Source organism: Taeniopygia guttata, chromosome 7 (genome assembly GCF_048771995.1).
Source record: "Taeniopygia guttata chromosome 7, bTaeGut7.mat, whole genome shotgun sequence".
In the NCBI taxonomy this organism is placed as follows: Eukaryota; Metazoa; Chordata; class Aves; order Passeriformes; family Estrildidae; genus Taeniopygia; species Taeniopygia guttata.
Genome location: NC_133032.1, coordinates 16,717,640 through 16,734,043, shown reverse-complemented (window position 1 = coordinate 16,734,043; position 16,404 = coordinate 16,717,640). Strand labels below are relative to the sequence as shown.

Genomic DNA, 16,404 nt, shown 5'->3' with positions numbered 1-16,404 from the left:
ATTAGATGGCATTACCATTTGTTGGCTCTTTCTTTCATTTTCCCTGATAATCTGGCAGCCAGAAAGAGCTAGGATGAGGTACAAATGCAAGTACATACTTTTGGAAACCATTCTAAAGCATAATATATTAAAATGTTGCATAATGAATCCTTGTTTGCCAGAAAAATATTCAGCCATGCCAGAAAATTATCTGTGAGGAATAATTCTAGCCCCTTCTTTCCTCCCCCTCTTCCCAATTTGTGTTGCTTGGAAGAGGAGAAGAAAAATGGCACAGATGCATGCAGTATTGCACAAAGAGTATATATGGACATTTCAGTCACTGATATTTCCCCATTTTCTGATGCTAATGTAAGATATGTTGGTTTTGCATTTGTAATTAAGATGAACAGATGGTGAAGACTTAGTTTAAAGTAATACTGTACATCCATTAAAATAATCTCTGCTGACAGTGATTCTTTACTATAGCAAGACTTAATTGCATATATAACATGTGTACATCAGAAAGAACTCTGTCTTTAGCCATTTGCTCCGTTAGGACAATAGTAAAACAGACGTCACCAAAACAGAATTTGTCCTGGACACTCCTAAGAGTAACAGATGCATCTCTGCTGACAATATTGCCTTGCTTTAATTAATGAACACTTTATGAATAAAAGAATACATAATTTCAGAAAATATACAGGATTTCTTCTGAAAAAGGGAGCTCAAGTTTTGCAAAAGGGAGGTTCAGTAACATGACAGTAAAAAATTTAACAGATAAACTTGATGTTGCTTACACTGTTTCTCTCAGGGAGTAGTACACATAATTTGAGTGTTCCTTGGCAGGCTTTATAAATGTGTGTCTTTTTGAACTGGGTTTTTGTTTTAAATTAGGTTCATTGTGAAGTGCCTGTCTGAAGCAAGTCCTTAAGCCTCTGTGAAGCAAAAGCAGACCTCAGCATGTTTTCTTCTTTCCACAGAAATTATATAAAATGGCATTTTTCAAATTGTTCATATATATGTTATATAAAAATATCATTGTGTTTCCACCTTAAGATCTATACTGCACAGGAAATGGAGCTTCAGGTTATGTCCAAAGTAGGTACCTATCCTTCACCTGCTGTACAAAGCAGCAACACGCTTTTTGAGCAGTAATACTTATTTTTCAAAAGCGTAATTTGGTGGTTGTATATTTATAACTCAACCCCTTTTCTGTTTTCTTCTTGTTCTACCTGCCATCACCACGTTGGTACCTATTTTCCATGATAATGAAAACTAGCAAATTCCAAACTTTGAGGACATCATTTGGCAAATACTTCCTTCCTTTCCCCAAGCTTCTTTTGTAAGGACATATATTTTACTATTGTTATGATTACCAAAAATTAAGTATAGGGTTTGATTAGCATTTCTGCAAGTTTTTTTAAACTGAAGTACATCTTCTATTGTGCCAGAATTATCAGCAAAATCACTATACAGTGGTTGAACATATCTTTACCATTAAATACAGTTGTCCACACTAGTTTCACAAAATCTGTGAATCCTCTTTTTCTGTTTTGTTCTTCATCTGTTGAAGGCCTGGGCTCAATACTCTCTCTTCATCCAGGAGAATGTATTGAAGATTGTAGTGTGTCATACTTTGGTTTAAATTCCTTGGTTTTTGGTGGTTTTTTTTTTTCCCTGTTAAAATTCTGCATTGTTTAAAAATATTTAGATATTAATTGAAGCAAGGACTCGAACCCTGAGGCCCCATTTTCCACAGGAGTACCACAAACCTCATGTTACTGAGTAATTTTCACTGTGCCTCAGAATATTTAAGTGTATTAAACCAAGTGGAATAGCACCAGCAGGAGAGATTGAGAGAGTCTTTATCCTAGAATATGAAACGTCTGTAAAATGGTAGTTAAATATTTTTCCAGGAGATGTGGTTCAAAACCCCTCAGGCAAAAGAAAAAGAATTGAACCAACCTTTCTTCTATTCAAGATGGGCTGTAGGGTAAAGCAGGAGAGAGGTACTGCTTTCTTTTAATCAATACATTTGCCTTCTCTAGAATGTCTGAAGTTGAAATTAAATATTTCTCTTCCATGTGTGTACCTCCTTCCCATCCCACAGCTAAAACTATTTTAAAATAATTTGAGCAGAAATTTGTGGTTGGGAAAGAATATGGTTTGACAGGCACACTGAGAAAGTCTTTCATTTGCATAGATTTCATTCTGGTGACAGAGTTAGACCAAATAATTCTGTAAATACAGCTGAGGTATATGGGTAGTGCTCACTGAAAAAGGAAATAAAAAAGGCAAGGAGTGAGACAGACTGGGACTCAAAGGAACACGAAAGGGCTGCAAGTTTTACAAAACATTCATTTGTCTAATTTGCCCAACATAATAAAGAAAGTATTGATTTATTTGGGGAGTTGGCAGAAATCATTGATTAGAGGAGTAGTATATTTACTGAATATATGATGGGTAATGTTTTTGAATGGATATAGAAAATATATCTCCAAAACTGGAATGATCCAGTCATAAGTCATAGGATGCAGAGCACAAAACACCATCAGACTAACATACTGAGAAAGGCTTTAAACAATAACTGAGTAAATCTTGGAAGAATTCCAAAGAAACCGGGAACAGAAAAGGAACTACATGCACAATAATGGGGTTTAGACAATAGAGATAGTGCAGCAGACATTTGTGAATGGAGTATTAGCTCTTTAATTATAATAATTACCTAAGTTTAAGGTCAAGGCACCTGTGCATTGCTGTCTGTGAGAAACTGATTAAAAAATTAGAAGTAGCATTTAATCTCCGTGATACTATTTCCAAAAATTCTCATAGAAATTTGGATAATGACAAGATTATTACTTATTATTTGTACTGTATCTCAAGACATTGACTGAGATGGGTCCCATGTCACCACCCTGATATCGTTCATATCAAGATTGACTCTCTTACCACTTGAAATAAAATGTAAAATGGAAACTCTCCACAGGGAGGAAAACCATGAAAAAGGAAGACTCGCATCTTATTTTATTCTGCTTTCCCATTCATGCTGAACATAAAAATGAAAGGCATCATTTTGTTCCCTTTAGTAATTCAGAAAAGTCTATTCCTGGTCTTGGAAATTAAATTTTTAGCTAATCCATTGGTATAACCTCAGGTTTGCTGCAAGGGAACCCTATGTGAGAAGGGGTGAAGATGGATCTTGTCACCTGGACATGGATGGAGTACAGAGTTTCGCAAAGTATTTCTGGTCTGGAAACTGCACTACTCCCATCATCCCAGTTAGAATCATGGCTGTTGGAGGCTCTGTCCTGATTTCTGAGCAGGAAAATGCAACAGTGTGAGTAGTTTATGCTTTGGGGACCCCACATGCAGCCGGTGTGGGACACCAGGGCTGGCCAGCAGTGCTTGTGCCACACAGCTCCGTGCTTTGCTCGCTGCCTGCCACGTTGGGCAAGTTCCAATCTGAAAAAGAGCAGGCAGAGATCACTGAGGTGCATACACAGAGAGAAATTCTGCCTTTCCCTTCCCTCTCCTTCCCCAAGGTATTTGGAGGAGGATTGCAGGTAGCAGAAGAAAGCCAGTCCCAATAGGAACAGATACCAGCATTTTTTATTGAGAGCACGGTTAGAGGAGACTAGAGTGAGGAATGGGTGTCAAGTTGAGGGAACCAGGGAATAGAAGAGACAGAAGAAGGGATAAAACAAAGAAAATATGGAAATATGAGAGGTGATGGGGCCAAGGCATGGAGATGTGTTATATAGGAAGACATTTACTAAAAGCTTATGGAGATGATAAACATAAGGTTATTTCTAAAAAGAAGGGTCAAGTGCATGAAAAGAAGTCATAGGAGAGGGCAAGAGGAAACCTGGAAAAAAGACTGAAAAAGCAAATGTGACAATTTGGAATTGAATTCCTGTAATTTGTTATAAGTATTGATCTGCAATGCTATTTCTGACAGAAGAATATTTCCATCCCAGTAAAAATTTAAAATTTTTATAGGTCTTTTAAAATTAGTAATTTCTAGTAAAACACATATGGAGATTTTAGTGTACATTTTTATTTTAGAAAACGGTCATTATTTTAAAATTTTCATTCACAGTTTCTTGACTTTCTCTCTTTTTGCTACCTCGTCCCTTTTTCTTTTCTCTCATTCTAACTCAAATCTGCACCATCTTCAATAAAGAAGTGTATTCTTCTGTCAGAAGGAATTTTGAGTCTAAAAATGTCAGAAATGAAATGCACCTGACAAGAAGGAAGGAACTGCTTTTGCAAAAGGTCACACAAAAGAATAAAAAAATACAGAGTAAAACAAATGCAGTAGTATTTTCTGGTGAAAAAAAATAAATGTTATGTCCAGAAAAACTTTGCTGGGAAACAAAGATGTTTTCTAGTTTATGTTTCTCATATTTCTGAGTGAAAATAAAATATTGAAAGGATATGTTAAAAAAAAAAAAACAACCTTTGGATCCCTTTCTGACCCTGAAGCAAGTGTCAGGCTATCATTGCAGAGGGAGATGTTTTCTCTCCAGCTGTGGCCTGTGGTTGATAACCAGAAGACCTTTTACATTTCAGCTGTAAGTGCTAAAGATGTCATAAAAGAAACAGAATTAATGTTTTTTCACCATTGTACATGCTCACCCCCTTTTGTGCTTTCACTGTTTCAGGGGTCATTGTTTACATTCACATTTGAGGTAAAATCCACTAGAGATGATCACTGAAAAAAGAAATTCACAGAAGATGAATTGAGAAAATGAGGTGCCTGTGGTGAAATTCTGGGTAAAAGCACAAAATTAACTGTCATCCAAGCCAAAGAAGGTGAGTAACTCCAAGTCAGTACCACCATCACTCTGATTGAAGTAGGGAAAGAACATTGAAAGAGCCTGTTCTAGGTGAGAACACGCTTAAAGATGAGAAAAATGGTTAGAAGATGAGAGGATGGAAAGCTTTTAGTGAATCAAAAGCACCTGTTAACAATAAATAAATAAATAAAAGTGAAGAAGAAGAGCCCTTCTTCGTTTTCTTGAACATTTTGGTCAGATAAAACCAAGTCTTGCGGTATCATTTGACAGTATCTTATGAGAAGGAATGCGATAATGTTAAAATATGGCAGGAAAGCAGTAATATTTCATGGTTAGAATATTGTTACAATGCAAGCTGAGACCATGGGTGATTGTTTTCAATAGGATTAAAACCTGAAAGTTTGACTAGAGCAGAAAACTAAAAATGAAGCTCTCTAGGCTAATTTGCTTTATGATATCATCTGAAAACTTCAAGAGGGAATGTTCTGTAAGTTAATATGCAATCATATTTAGAAGCAGTTGCTGTTTTGGAAAGCTTGCAGTTTAAAAACACAAGTAAAAGGACAGGAGGGAGAGCAGAAAAGGAAGCTAGTATACTTTCCAGCAAAAGTTTATTCTGGGAATTATTAAGAAAATGTGATTCTAAAAGAAGCTTCACAATATCTCAGGCTATCTGGAGACGCTGGGAAAACGTCACTGGAAAACTAATCAATGTGTCTTGCATAAAACCTGGTTTTGTAAAGTGCCTGGACTATATTATCTTTAAGGTTGCTTCCAGCAGTTTTTTGACTGGGGGAAAAAAGGAGTGCTGATCTTCTGACTCCAGGCTACCCAATAGCTTTCGCACTGACTTTTCAGGGGAAATAATGTGAAATTTTGGCTGTCATTGCAGTTGCACTGTGAACAGCTTCTCCTCCATTGGTATGGAGCTATTTTCTGAGACAGTCCGATTCATTTAAATATGCAAATAATTTCTACCAGAAGCAAGAACATATTCATAATACGGCCCTTAGCTTTGGGGTTGGGGTGAGGGGGGGGTGGGGATTCTGCCCTTCTGTGATTTTTTTCTTTCACCTAAGAATTTAATTTGGAAGGCTCTTATAAGGCAGAATTTACTTAAATCTGTAGAGTGCTGTGAGATTCCAAAGTCAGAAATGCTAAAACCTTTGCAAGGTTTTCTTCCCCACTAATTAACCTCCCAGTGATAAGATGGGAATTTGTAGAATAGGCTGACAGTTCTATGTAATGATCTTATATATTGTAGATGAGAATATTTGTACTTTCTGGTGATATTTGCAGTTTACTCAAGGCAAAGTAGAGAGTATCATTCCTTCTGCTGGCATAGAATTACAAGGGATTATCAAGGCAGATTTGAGAGAGAATGGCTGCAAATTTTTTCATTGGCAGAACTTGTCAACAGTTAAAGGTGAGAAAGGAGAATAAGTGGGAATGATGAAAGCTTTTTCCTTTTTTTCCATTTTAAAATTGACAAATAGCTTCACCAGGCAGAAACACAGCTGAATGAATTGTAATAAACACAGTGTTTTGGTAAATTATCTTTGTTAGTGAGGAAAAATATTGATTTATTTTTTTATGTGCAGAATCTGGTTATAGAATGATTTGTAAAAATCATCCTTTTAAACCTTGTACAAGAGTAAGGTAGAGAAACTCCACTTCTAGTCACAGTGTTTCAGTCTCTTTTTAGTTCTGAAGAGTAAGCTTGAAGGACAGAATGGTAAAATCATGTTCTTACTGATTTTGAAGGGTACTTAAGAGAAACTCCCTTAGCTTCAAGTGGGGTAAAAAGAAAAGGTGTGTGTTTATGTAAGTCAATTTAGCCCCTGACTTTCTGCAGTAGCTCACCAAAGTAGTGAAGCTAATGGCAAAAGGTTCTGTAGACCTGAGCAAGGCACCTTTCTGTAGGGCAAAGGAAGAGGTTAGATGTTTTTGGAAACTTTAATTAAACTTTGTGTAAGTGATGCCAGAAAGCTACCTGAGTTGGGTGCTGTTCTCTGTATCTATTGTTATGCTTTCCAACTATACTGAAAAAATATTTTAATTATCTTAATTCTCATCTCTGAGTTCCAACATACCTGCAATGCTGTTTCCAAAGTAACAGGCCCAAGCACACTCCTAGCATACTTCTGAAAGTTGTAGGATATAATTTGGCAAAATTAAAAATGACAGATTTAACACTTGGATGAAGTAGAGAGAATTGAACACAATCACCTCTGAGTCTGTATTACAGGCAGTAATAAAAATACTCTTCTATGAAGTGGGCTGATACATGCTACTAGTTCTACCTTGTTAGTGTAAATGCACTGAATCAGACTGAGTTATATAAGTGTAAAAGCAGCATAAAGGAGGAAAATCAATCTAGAGTATTCTGAAAGGGCATGAAATCTCATTTATGGTCCTGTGCTGCTGAAAGCAACTCAAACACTTATTGCACAGTGTTTCTGTAAACGTTTTGGGCCTGTGAGAATGCCCTTCCCTGGATTTTAGCATGGAGCAAAACTGCACAGGTTTTTTTTTTTTCCTCCTCTGGAGACTCAAGGGAAAAAAAAATGTTACCTTGGGTTGAGGTGGCTCTGTTTACACTCATCAGATTTATTTTGCCAATTAGAATCATGGTGAGAGCCACTATGAGATGATGCTGAAGAGAGTTTTCTGTGAAAGATGCTTCACCTATTTGTTTCAATTCTCTCAGCAAGTGTTTAGTTGTAAAACAGTAATTTAACATATAGAGTAACCTAGAATCTCTACCAGATGCTTATTCACCTATGCTGTTGACTTAAATGAAAATACAGATGACTTGACCAAACTTGATGTTTGTAATGTCATTAGTCATGGGAATAAATGGGATTCTTCATGGTTTGTTTTCCTTTAAAAATAGAAGGAAATAAAATTCAGATGAGTTAACATTGGAGGCATAGAATTTCCTGTATGTTCCTAGAAGTTATTTCTTATAAAATTGTTCATGTTTTTGAGTAACATATGGTCTTTAAGATCCTGATTAATTAGAAAAGAATGTAAGCATAGCCTGTTTCATGTGGTTTTAAGCATAATCCCATGCTCTACAATTTTTTCAAAATACTTCCTCAAGTTTTCCAGCCTGCTTTAAGTCATTTTTCAAACATTTTTTTATTATTTCTGCTCTGCAGTTGGACTTTTTTTTTTTCAGATTAATTCCTTGATTTGCAATATGTCATAGTGTCAGGCACCCACTCAAACCAGGTAGTGCAGGATTTGTGGCAGTAGCATTCAGGATAGAGCACACTTGACTAACAGCCAATGTCTGATACACTTCCCTGTGTTGTGCTGGGATGAACAGAGTTAGCGAGAACCAAACCTTCACAGCCTCAGCAGCTTCAGCTCAGGTACCAAGGAAAAGTTACTTGGCAGCAGTTCACAAATGGGGGAAAAGTTCTTGCAAAATAAAATGAGAAGCATGTGTGCCTTAAGGAGTGTGTTTCTTTGTCTTTCAGCAATTCTTTCTTCAATTCTCATCTGCTTCAAATATATTTTGTATATTCAGGTTTTGCTGTCTGACAAATTCTGTTCTATAACTAGTAGAAATTGCATATCTGCAGCAAATGTCTCAGGTTTTTGCACTTATGGCTGTGTAAGATTTTCCCTATTTTTCTTCTCCCTTGTTCTACTTCATATTTTGGCATTTATATGTCTCATCTTTTTGATATACAATATATTTCCATGGTGCATTTGTGTGTTTGTGCACTTTGTGAAATTTCATTTCAGCTGTGTTACAATATGCATGCTGTGTATATTGTAGAGTGGGAATCTATTGTCCTGCTTTTGTCATTTGATCTTGATTTCATTCCTTTCCAAGATAGTGTAACTTCCATGTTTTGACCTTCCACCCCCTTTCAACATTTCTCCAGAGAACTGATCAATACCTGCTGCTTTCCCTTTATTCAGATGATGGATAGTTTTGGATAACTCTGTAATCTTTTCTCTCCTGTTCACCATCAGATTCTCCAAGCACTGACCTTCATACAGGAATTCTTCAATGGCATTCAGGAGCCGTGCCTCTTTCCAAATGTTAAAGAAAGTTCAGTGAGCTTCTCTTGTTATTTATTTAGATTTCCTGAAATAGAGGAAGCGAAACATTTGAGTTCTGACCTCTTGTAGGATTCCATAAAGCTTCACCAGCTGAGTGGCATTTGATCCTCTTCTCTGTTTCTGTAATCTGTACTTGACCCAGTTCTAAGTGTGATGCAGCACTTTCCAACGGGTTAGTTTCATGTGACTGAACGTTAAAGTATTTACACAGCAATGCCTGAGGGACAAAATAAGGTATTTACTGCTCAAAGAATTTAAGTCTGGTGTTGAAGCTGCTTTCTGATTCTCTGAAGTGACTCACACAGGGCTAGAGATGAGATTTCTTTTTTCTTCAGAAAGCCTCTCCCTTTTAGTCTGAAGATTCAAGAAGAAAAGCAGATCTGTTTTTGCCACAAAGTAAGGCAGAATCATGACTAAAATGGAAGATAGACTACACCTACTTGTGCTTAAAGTTAGGACCAGCACTATTTTGAACTGAAGGAAAGAGAAATAATGAGAAGTTCCTATTTTTTGAGGAAGTGGGCACTGGCCAGATGATTGTAAATCTGAATGCAATGGTATCCAGCTTCCAGCAGAGAGGCAGCTGGAATTGCCTAGGCACAAGGTGGTAACCAGGAGGAACTGACAAACCTGAAAATAGATTTTAAATGAGCACCAAACCTCCATAATAACTTTGAGAACACTCTCTATAACATAATTTTGAATTGCCTGTTACAATGTTTTGTGGGTTTGTTTGGCTTTTTTCATTTTAGATCTATGTAATATGCATTAATACTTAGATCTGTCCCTTTCTATTGTTTCTCCTTACTCTGTGCATTATGTATATTTGTATCCAGCTGTGTACATGCTTGGGTGCATCATGGATTGGTCTGTATAGCAGAGTCATGAAGTATTTATGACTAGATCTTAGTCTCAGATGAATAAAATTGCCCCAGTATCTCATGATGAACACAAACCAGACTGATAACATGTCATAAATATGACTGAATTTTGACTTCAAATAATTGAACTGACAATACAAAATAGTACCAGACTCAGTAAGACTTGCAGAAATGATCTTGATTTTAAAAGGGCTTGTCAGCATAACTTCTTAACAGTCGTATTAGAAAGCAGCAAAAAAAGCCCAAAAAGCAAATTTCTGGTGGAGTGTGTGCGCTAATTTTTAGCACATTGTCCCATCCTACTTTTCTTTCATTGTTCCCTTTTTAAAAGTATGGGTTCCTCTGTTCTTTGGCAGTGTTTAGGAAGGACTTACTTTGAAGGACCTTTTAACAAGGCAGTAACTGATTTTATATAAAGCCAGACAGATATTTACACATGCACACACATACTTTTACATCTATGATTTTATTAAATTCTCAGGCTGAAGGAAACTTTTTGGTGAGCAAAACACAATACTGATATTTCAGCTTTTTTAGCTGAATTTTTAAAATAAAACTCAATTTAATTTTTGTTTTAAATAGAAACCCTTACCGTTTCATTTCTAAATTGCATTGACAGAGAAAATGGGGTTTTCCTTCAGATAAAAATATGCGAAATCAAGGTAATCTTCTGACAGGTCTATCGAATAATGGTTGGGAAGAAACGCATAACACAGCCAAAAGAATCTCCTGATTGTGTGAGTTTTAAAGTAGAAAAAATATCCAGTCCTGGTGAACTGCAAAACCATTAACTGACCTATGTAGTGTCTTGGAGCCTTGGGTGCTGTCTTGAGAAGGTAGAGTTACATGATTCACCTTATTTAATTCTTTCAGATGTCAATATGCTTTTCCCATTCTCCAGTATTGTGTTATTTGAACACCAATATTATTTTGTGTAATTTCAGACTCTTACTAAGAGCTGCGACCAAAAGCTGCACAGTTTGCTACTATGAATAGTTACATAGACTGCTACTAAATATAATGCAGATCAGCAATGAAAAACTATTTGTTAAATGAATGCAGATCAGCAATGAAAAACAATTTGTTAAATGTATTCCCAGGTTAAGACGACTTCTCTTAGATTTGTTGAATTTTATATTTGCTTAGTCCTTCTGAAAGGTGCCAAACTAAGAATAGAGTATAAGGCAAAAATTACACAATATGCACAGTGTAGGAGCAAAGTGATCCAAAGCTGCCATTTGAACACACCCAGTGTGGGAAGTCTTACACCTTGATTGGATTTTGTGATACTGAGATTTGTGATAGCTGTCATCTAGGTTCTTCTTAAAGTCTTAATTCTTGAAATCTAGGAATTGGGAATTGCTTGGGAAATTTTGCTTTTTCTAATTTTCTCTTCTTGTTTTTTCTTTTCCTTCGTTTATTTCCTTTTGTTCTTCCTTTTTGTTGTTTTTCTAGCTTGTTTTTTCCTATGTAATAACTTTTCTGCTTCCATGGCTAGAGAAAAGCTTCAAAACATATTCTGAATAAGTAAAAAAAAAAAAAAAAAAAAATCTTCATAATTAAAGCCAGTTCAGTTTTTCAGTGGAACATAGAACACACATAGGTATTAGCAGAATTTTCTGTCTCTTCTTCTGTTAGAACTAATTTATCCCAATACCAGTACCAGCCTCCCTCCTCATGAGCTCAGGGAGAAGCAGAGAAAGGAGTATTCTGGAGAGTATTGCATGAGAAAAAGATGTTTGGGGCCTCTGGCTCCTGCTGTAGAACATTCTTCTGCCTTATCTCATTAGATCTCTGACCTCTGCACCAAAATAAGCATCAGATTTAACTGATCTGGAGAGTGTAGTTGGTTGAGATGTCATGAGAACTAATTCTTGCTTCCAGTGCACCAGGAATGGTTGTTTGAACTAGGAGGTGAAGGCTGCGTTTCCACAGCCTGTGAAGACTGACTAAATTTGACTGACCAACATTCAGGCAGGCATGGATTGAATTTCACCGTGCAGAAGAGGATGTAAATTCTGGAACAAAAATTCTTCACATTTTATATCTGTTTAAAAATAAATATATATGCACTGACATACATTAATGAAAAAGGTGCCGGGGGTTTGGGGATTTTTTTTTTCCTCTGACTTTGTAGTATAAATTCTATGTTCACTGCAAAATGACAAGCTGTTTTTAAGTGATGGCTTCATGTCTGTGCTAAAGGCTGCAGCTATGATTGCCAGAGGGATGAAATGCCCATTAAAGATAGCTATTTTACTAGCACTATTCCTGAGTACAGTGAATTTAGCCATGGAAAAAAAAAAGGGGTTTTAGCAAAAACATGCACTTTTTTCTAGATTCAGTTTCTAAATACCAGTCAATGTATCATTGTCTTTATCTGTGTATGTGATTGCTTTCAAGATGGAAAATGGGCATTTCCACATAGCTTGAAAGCTGTGATCCTTGAAAACCCATCTTTATTCTCTGTCAAGGATGACTGGAGTAGATGACACTGGAGTATTAAAAATACTAAACCACAAAAACCTTGAACCATTGCCACAACTAAGCTACCATTACAATGGTAATTTTTAAAAAAATCTAGAATATGCAGTAAGTGTGAGCTTTCTTTTTAAAATAAACTACCACTTTATAACTATAAGATAGCTTAATTAGTCCTTGCAATCTACATTTATTAGTAGCATTAATGTAAAAAAAGAGCAGTTATATTTAAATGGCAGAGCTAAATATTGTGTCAGTGGTATGAAGCAAAATGGCAGTGTTGCTTGTTCCTTGAAGAATGACATACTTCATGAAAGCTACTTTTCCAAGTTATGAAACCCAGCAGGGCCTTTCTGACAACAAGCTACAACTTTCAAGGAAATTACATATGCAGTTCCAAGCTTCTGTATTTCACATGGTTATGTATACATTATGTGTGATTTTTTTCCCTGCTCAGAAAAGTTCTTTGAGTTAGATCCCACTTCTCTGCATACTAATGTAAATTGTAAAAAAACCCTGAGGAAATTAACAGTTAAGCCATTCAGCTATTCACCTACACTCCACTCATTTAGTTACCTCCATTCTGTTACTTCCCACACACACACATCTCCATCCTCCACTTGAACAACCTACAATTATCTCCATAATAAACCACTGTGTTTATAATAATGGATCTTGGAGCATCATCTATCAGTTTAAGGCAAGCTTGCCATTGTATAGCCTGTTTTCAGTTATTCATATGAATGAATTTCAGATACCTAATAGAATTTCAGTTACTTATAACCTTTATCTGAATGATTTTTTTCCTATGTGCATACCTCAGTCTAAAATTTTGGGAAAACTGTTGCCAAAAAAAACATTTACAAGAGAAATGCTGAGGCAAGGTGAGTGAATTTACTCAATATACTATACACTGGTGACTTTTTTGCTCATGTAAAAATCCTTAGTATTTGGGCAAGAGTCTGAATTTATCAAGAAAACAAATTTTTACCAAATCTGTGGAATTCTACAAACTTTATATAGGTTGGAGCCATTAGCTGTGTATAACTGGGTCAGACTGCAACTCTGTCTGAAGTGAGAAAGGCTTACCCTGAAGTTGGAGGTGATGGACCAGGACTTCTCATTCAGTAACAACTTTCAGCTGATGTGAGCTTTGCAATGCCTGCATCTGGGCCCTAGAAACCAATAGTCTGTGTTTTCCCTATTGTGCTTTCTCTTGCTCATTATTTTTTGTGGTTTTTAGGACCCACAAAGCTCAAGTTATCAGCCACAGCTCCTCCACTGAGTTGCAGAATAGGGCACACACAAGCTGCATTTCCCTGTAGAATAGTGACACCAGTGAGGAAGCTCCTGTTGTGTTGCTGAGTGTTGCTCTGACACGTGAACAGTCAGGCTCTTGCTGCGGTTTCTGAAGGCAAAGTGAAGATCTGAGGGGGGATTTAAAAAGGCAGAATGTGAAAGCTTTGCAGATACTGATAGACATTTCCTTCCCCACAAGTGAGGGGCAACAGAGGAAAGAGCATGGCTGGGCTTGTTTTGAAAGGATTGCAGTCAGAGGAAGGTACCTTGGCTCATAGACTAATTGGAAGCAAGTGCTGACCTTTGATATTGAACATGAGAGGGTCAGTGGTGAGCAGAGAGGCCACAAAGGGCTTTGGAAGTCAAGACAAGTCATTTGTGTCTAATTCGAGAAGGCTACAGAGAGCCAGTTCTAGGGAGTGGCAAGGGAAGGAGATTTGTGTCGAGCTTTAGAGAGCAAGGGCTGAGGCTGGAGGCGGGAGAGGGAGTTGGAAGAGCAAGGGAAGTGAGTGGACAATCTGAGATCAGCAAGAGCAATGAAAGGGGGAGGGAGGATGGGACGTTTGAACCTTTGTATGAATGAAAGCTTGACAGAAATGGCAGTAGTTTCTGAATTATTATAATATATTCCAAAGACATGCCAATTCAGGAGTTCACAATGCAGCTGTTGTTTCTGAGGGAAAGAGAAATTATTTTACAATTTATGCAAAGGACGATTAAAAAGGTGGCAGACGAAGAAAAAATGTCTGCATAAAAAGGAAAGTTAATTGCTTCATAAAATGACTCACTGAGTGGTTCAAAATCTTCTCATGCATAAACAGCAAAGTTTTACTGTTTGGGTTTTGTTATTTGGTTCCTTCATGTACTGAAAGAGTAATTTTCACAGGCCAGTATCTCTAGAAATAGTGGTTGTTACATAATTGGATGTTATGAAACAAAGCTGGTACCTCTTAGCTTAAGCTTCCTGGAATTGGAAAGTTATAGGAACTGAAAAAACAGGTTTCATCTCTATTTGCTAAATTCACCCATGGACATTTGTTCAAAGTGCCCATTATGTGCCTAACCTTCACCTTTCCTCTGGGACTACCAAGGACATAACTTCAGCTGATCACAAATCACTTGTCACCAAAAAACAAAAAAAAATTTGTCAAAGTTATAGCCTTTGTAAATTACCAAGATAAAGTAATGTGTGTAATTGGCACTGGACTTATGGTGAGCTTAAATGCTGTTCTAATAAATGGAATGGCCACTATAATAATTGAAAGTTCTCTGTGAAATTTTCGGTCATTTGATTCTATTTTTCATACAACCACACACGAAGAAACTCTGAAAATTCTTGTTGATACCTTCAAATCGTGTCTGTGACTGGCAGTGTTCTGTACGATCCTGAGTCCTTTGTGATCCCAGGTGTCTCATACTGTTCTACAACAGGTTTGTATATACGAAGTTCAAAAGTCCAGTGAAACATGGGCTCTGTTCTGATGAGTGATGTGCAGATGTGGAGCCAAAATGATGCTGGCTTTGTGGTAACTGTCTAATTGTTCATTTTGCCATGGAGAATGATTTCAAACCAATGTTCTGCGGAGAGCCCATCACCGACAGAATTTACAGGGATGCCTTTTATGCACATAGAAGGTAGGAACAAATCACAGACCTGTTCTGTTATTTCAAAAGCGGCAGCTGGATGTTGTAGTTAGGCCGGTGTCTATAAATCCCTCACCTACTCCAAAGAGGAGAGAAATTTTCCTAACAAATAAATTGTAGATATCAGTCCATCCAAGTTCTTTAACATGCATTTTGTGAGAGCTCTCTGCTCACTCTCCTCTTATTTTGTGCTCTTATCTGGTTTTTATGGTGCTGAAAAATGTTTCTGGTCACACCTTAATTTTTTACAAAAGAGTACACTTTTATGTCCCGTTTAAAAAACAAAAAAAAACAAAAAAAACCCACCTCATTTTAAAGAATCCTTCTTCTTTAAAAAGGCTTGTAAAGAATCAGAAGGTGGGTTACTGGGTTTAATTTATGACTGTAGAACCATTTAGTACACAATGTCCTTCTCTCTAGTAACTTATGAATTGCCATAATAAAATGTCCCCAAAGGTATCTATATCCCAGTTTGCAAGGAGAACATACTCTGCTATATAAAGTGAAGGGATCTTGTATTAAAGGACTAATGCTTGGAACATTTGAGGGCTTTTTAATGTTATTTACTCAGTGTTGGCTTGAAGCCAGTGACAGAAACCCTTTAAATACAACAGTGAAGAACTGGGCCCTGAGAGATGTTGTAATAACAGAGTACCTGTCTCTTTCCTCCTCAGTTATCTCCACTTGTGAGATGGGAATAACCTGTTTGTCAGAGCACTGTTGTGAGATGTAATTCATTAATGCCTGTGAAATGCTTTGAGATCACTGGATGGAAGTCTCTGTTTGAGTGTCAGGTATTATTAGCTCTCAAACAAAATCTATTTTATATTGCTGCATTAGAAACTACTAGGACACTCTTGTTCAATACAAATAATGAGCACTATGACTGACATTTTGTTTGGCTTAAAAAGATAGTCTGTCCACAGTACAGAAGGAAGGGTGTGCACTAGCACAAGGACATTAGGGAGTGCTGGTAACACACTGAGAAAAGTCACTCATTCCAGATATATTTTGATTTGGGAAATCAAAGAACCAGAAAAGAAAGAAAGCAAATTAGAAAAAAAAGAGGAAAACAAGAAGATGTTGGTTGAGGCAGGAGGTAGGAGAGTGAGGTGGGAGGAAAGGAGGAAGGTCAGTAGAGCAGAGCAGATAACCTGAAAAAAAAAAAAATATGAACAGGAGAAGCAGAAAAAGTTGTAAAAAGTGGCTTTTCAATTAAAATGAAAAGGCAGTCGGAT

At 36.8% G+C, this 16,404-nt stretch overlaps 1 long non-coding RNA gene across 1 annotated transcript in view; it reads left to right on the top strand.

The window, feature by feature from the left end:
* Nucleotides 1-1,314: 1,314 nt before the first annotated feature.
* Nucleotides 1,315-16,404, top strand: part of LOC115495965 (uncharacterized) — a 32,930-nt gene continuing 17,840 nt past the window's right edge. The window contains exons 1-2 of the long non-coding RNA XR_012056990.1: nt 1,315-3,316; nt 4,644-4,794. This is a non-coding gene — a long non-coding RNA (uncharacterized lncRNA). The remainder of the gene's footprint in view (nt 3,317-4,643; nt 4,795-16,404) is intronic.